Source organism: Crocuta crocuta, unplaced genomic scaffold (genome assembly GCF_008692635.1).
Source record: "Crocuta crocuta isolate KB4526 unplaced genomic scaffold, BGI_CrCroc_1.0 scaffold915, whole genome shotgun sequence".
NCBI classification, from domain to species: domain Eukaryota; kingdom Metazoa; phylum Chordata; class Mammalia; order Carnivora; family Hyaenidae; genus Crocuta; species Crocuta crocuta.
Genome location: NW_027532845.1, coordinates 54634 through 59766, shown reverse-complemented (window position 1 = coordinate 59766; position 5133 = coordinate 54634). Strand labels below are relative to the sequence as shown.

General features: G+C 40.2%; 1 long non-coding RNA gene across 2 annotated transcripts in view; it reads right to left on the bottom strand.

The window, feature by feature from the left end:
• The window catches only part of LOC144216186 (uncharacterized), a 16983-nt gene extending 12236 nt beyond the window's left edge, over positions 1–4747 (bottom strand). For both annotated transcript variants that reach the window (XR_013330601.1, XR_013330602.1), the window contains exon 1: positions 854–4747. This is a non-coding gene — a long non-coding RNA (uncharacterized LOC144216186). The remainder of the gene's footprint in view (positions 1–853) is intronic.
• Positions 4748–5133: the final 386 nt, after the last annotated feature.

Below are 5133 nucleotides of genomic sequence, written 5' to 3'. Positions count from 1 at the left end.
CTTATCAAGTCATCTGCTGAAGGGGAACGGGGAAAGGTGAAATTTAACTTCATAAAGAGGGCAGTGTCATGATTTTCTTATAAAACTTACATTTCTCTATTGCCTTCTTGACAAATAGGTTCTACAAATATCTCAAACTAAAAAGGCATCACTACTCTCATGTTTCGGGGCAGAGATAGAATAAAAAAGTATAAAATGCCAACGTATCAGATTTATACCCCCAATCCCTGAACCTTGAAAAGCTCAAGCTTATAATGAGATTTGACAATCAACAATTGCCCATACTTGGGGCACCTGGGTGGTTCAGTTGGTTAAGCGTCCGACTTCGGCTCAGGTCATGATCTCACGGTTCATGGGTTCGAGCCCCGCGTCAGGCTCTGTGCTGATGGCTAGCTTAGAACCTGGAGCCTGTTTTGGATTCTGTGTCTCCCTGTCTCTCTGACCCTCCCCTGCTCACGCTGTCTCTCTCTCTCTCAGAAATAAATAAAAAACATTAAAAATAAAAAACAATTCCCCAGCCTTGCCCTATAGCCAAACACAACAAGCTAGGCCTTGTCTCTTTTTAATCACTTCTCATACCTCCAAAAGAGGTAAAAACTAAATGACACTAAAATAAACCAACTGGACTACCCATATGGCTGCAGTATTAATCATATCATGGACCCAAAAGAAAAGGTAAANATGAGATTATATATAAATATATAATAAATTATACAAAATATATAATATATATATTTGCAGATGAGATAGGAACAAGGATGGAGACCCTCTGACTTTTGCATGAGTAGCATTTAAGAGAAAGAAAATAGAACAGGGAAAAGATTATTTAATAGCTACAAGCAGTAGTACTTACAGTATTCTAAAGAGCCAGAGACTCTTCTTACAGCTGTCCAAGGAGCTAGTAGTGCATACTGCACCCTGAGCTGGGCCGATCTTTTGACATCCTTGTCAGAGGAATAGTATCCTTTTTCAGTGATTACAAAGAACTGCTGTTGTGACGACTAGATATTTGTTTCAGCAGTTCCATATTAAATACTTCTCTGCCACACCCTGCACACTAGAGACTAGGATATTATTCATTTTACCAAGCAGCTATCCCACTGTTGAAATTCATGTCCAGAAGAATGATTAGATCTTGGCTCATTTTTCAATATAAAACAGGGAAATTGATCCCATCATTTCTAAGCCCTCACTTCAATGTAGTGCTTCAGGCTACTTTAAGTTAGCAGAATTAAACTGCACATTTTATTTATGTAATAGATTTATCAACCATAATTCTATGGTTTTCAAAAGTGCCTCAGCATATGTTCTCTCATTTCATTCTTTTACAGCAATCTTCTTGAAATAAGTAAGGGGTGGTGGATGCTTCAGATGAAGAAATTTAAGGATTAGAAAGTTTAGGTAGTTTTTCTAAAAGTGAACAGTGGTAAAGCCCAAATAAGGAATGGGTGTTAAAATGGTGGTAGAGCCCAAAGATATTGCTCTTAAGAGTTCCACTCTTAAAACTCTTTTGAGAATACTAGAATAGCAAAGAGTCACAGTGGTCTATCCACAGACCCAACACCCTTAATAAAATGAGAGACACTGGTCATCAGGTACATGGTATAAATAGGTTTTTGGACCTCAAAAATTCAATGACCAGGTTTACAATTTCACTTTGCAAACAGCATTTTTTTAATTGTACCCTGGCAACTGGCACAGTACAATAGGAACATACAAGAGGAGAAGTAAGATTCTTGGCCAGGCAATCTGCTCTGGAAGGAAGAATACAGGCAATGCTAACCTTTCTTCCTGGGGAGACAATTTTCAACTGATACTTATATTGAAAATCCAAAATAAAGGGTGGCAATCCAGCTTTCTAGGCCTGGCTTGCCTTGAGTATTTTGCCCAATAAAGCAGTAACAGAAATGGGCAGGGATGGTTCCTGTCCCAGAATGTGACAACTGGAATTGGGATCATTAACAAATGCAAAAAAAGGAGTGAAGGTCCATCCACCTGATTCAGGCCTGCTTTGGATAGTCATCACTGCACAAACACATCAAAATGGTAGGAAAATCTTGGGCTGAAAAATGGGACAATCAGTACTGTGTTAATAACACAGAAAGGAGTTTGGGTACTCAGCACTACTCAGAAGCAATGCAAAGTGGAGGGGTCCATGTCTGATGGGTGGGACCAAGGAAAGTGCAACTGAGGCATTACAACAATACAAAGTGGGTAATGCAATGACATCTGGGATTATTAATGTTTTAAGCCCAAGAGAAAGGGCCTTGCCCAGTCAACATGCCCCAGCAATGATGCAAAAGGGGCAAGGTAGGGATGGGAGGGAAGAACACAATCTTATTTAGTGGCCCAATACATGAACAACTGAAATTGTGAGAATGGTGCATAGGAAGGGTCCAAGGGTGAGCAAGGGGTGGGAAGAGGGAAGGTAACAGGAAGATCATGACTACTTGGAATTTTATACTTAGAGGCAATGCAAAAGGAGAGGGAGTATGGGGTGCTATTTGATGGACAAGTTCACAGCATACTGCAATGTTTATACTTTATTATGGTATGGGAAATTGGGGCTAGGAGTGTTTGCCTAACAAGGCCAAGGAGGAAAAACCCATTGCTAATTGCCATTGTGCCCAGTAATAGTTCTAGGAGTTTTGTGTGGTCAGCAACCCCTGCATTAATGCAAAGGAGTTTTAAGGGAAAGTTATCCTAAATCTAACAGAAGGGGACATAGATAATTGCACATTGACAGTCCAAGAAGGGGCCCTTAGTACCCCTGATATATACAAAGCAGGTACAGAGGTCCCATCATTGCTAGTGGTGCAATATTAATTGTCCAAGAGCTAAGGTCATGATAGCACTCCTCAGCAGCAATCCAAAGGCAGTGGTAGGTGCATAGGGCATCCTTTCACACTGCACAAATCCACAGACAAATACAAGTCTGTATAATAATAATCTCAAGAGAAGAGCTCATTTATGGTTAACACCCCCCCCCCATACAAAGGGGATTTGAGGGAATGCAATCCTAGTCAAACAAAAAAGATGGACAATTGTAATTATACACATTAGAGTCTAAAAGAAAGGGCATTAGGTAAATAACATCTCCTTACTCCAAAGCAAAACGGGGCTCTAGTATAACACATACTTAGCAAACTGCATTTGTACACATGAACTTTCCAAGTGAAAGAGTCTTAAGTAGTGGACTCTACCTGCTGAACCTGGTAAGGAAGTAGGCAGGGTCCTTACTGAGTGCACAAAACAGGAAAAAAATGCAATTGCACATATTACCAGTCCAACAGAGGGCCTTGATTGATCAGTACACACTGCTGTACTGCAAAGGGAAGCTGAGGGTGTATGACTATTTCAATTATGAATATTAACGGTTTACTAGAAGGAACTTTGGGAGAAAACAGTATCCCCTGCAGCAGTGCGAAGCAGGTATGATAGCTTTGGAAGTGATAGAGTTGTGGAAACAATTCTGCACATTAACCATCCAAATGTAAATGTCTTAGCAGTGTGGACCACCTACTAGAAGGCAGAGAAGTAGGGGTAGAGGATGTCCTCGTCTAGTGCACAAGAACCCAGACTAATGCAATTATGCACATTAACAGCACAAGCTAGGGATCAGCAACCCTGGCATACTGCAAATGACATACAACAGGGCAGGATGAACTAAGTTGCAATTATGTATATTAATGTCCAAAGGATACGGTATGGTCAATTAAAACCACGTATCTTATACAGATACAAGATCTTAGTAATGGGCACTCCTTGCTAAAAGATAAAGGGAGTGGGGAGAGGGGTGTCCTTATTTGGTGTATAGGAAAAATGTACAAATGCAATTATGCATAATCACAAGGCATGAAAAAAGGCCTTAGTGATCGGTACCCCTGCTGTACTACAAAAGGGGTCTGAGAAGGTAGTATCTTATTCAAATAGGATGAGCCATGTGCAATTATACACATTAATGTCCATGGTGCATGGCTTTGGTCAGTTAAAATTGTGTTCCTTGACTGCTCAAGTGTTAACAGTCCAAGTTAGAGGGGGCACTCCCTGCTCGAAGATACAGGGAGTGGGGAGAGGTTTTCTTCTCTAGTACACAGGAACCCAGATAAATATAATCATGCATCGTAACAGGCCATGGATTGGGACCTTATGGGTCAGAATAAGTACTTCTTATTCTGCAGTACTTCAGAGGGAGTGTAAAGGGGGAAGAACCCTAATGTAATTGTCATTATGCACATTAACAGTCCATGCGGTAGAAGCTTAGAGATTGTGAAAAGACTCAGGGACCCAAGTTAACTCAAAGGACAGTGGACAACTGAAGCTACACACATCCACAGTCCCAAAAGAAAGGCTTTAGTAATTGCAGGAGTCCTGAGCTAAAAGGTACAATTGTGGACAACTGAGTATGCACAAGACAACGAAGGCAGTGCACATTAGCTGCATTAGTGTGCAAAATCTTGAGTAGTAGGCACCTCCTGCTGGAATATAAATATTATGGGGAGAATCCTTATCTACTGTGCAGGTATAAGAGTGAATTTAAGTATGCACGTTAACAGTCTAAGAGAGTTACTCTTGGCTAGTAAGAAGCCCCTGAAGTAATGTAAATGGGGCAAAGAAATGAGATCCCAACCTAACATAAGTGACCATTGGTTACTGTAATTATGCATATTTAAACTATATAGGAGAAGCACTTATAGTTGGTCAGCACCCCTGACTCAGAGAAGGTGGATGGGGATGGATAATTTGGCACATTNCTAACACCTCCTTATGTAATAAAAAAAAAAGGGTGGGAAATTAATTTAAAGAGAAGGACCATAAATATTGGAATTTTGCATACAAATAATCCCCAAAAAAGTAACTAAGTAATTAATACAGAGAGCACAGAGGACTAAAATTAATGACTGTGGTCAATTACCATGGTTCACTTTATCCTAGTACAAAGGTCTTGAATAAAGGGCATCCACTGCTGAATACAAGGGAAGTTAGTGAAATCTTATCTACTGCAGAGAAAGATGAACAAATGCAATTATGCATATTAACAATGCAAAAAAGGAAGGTCTTGGTATTAAGCACCCCCTACTATAATGCTAACAGAGTGTGAGAGGATGGGATACACCTGAACAGTCTCAAGTA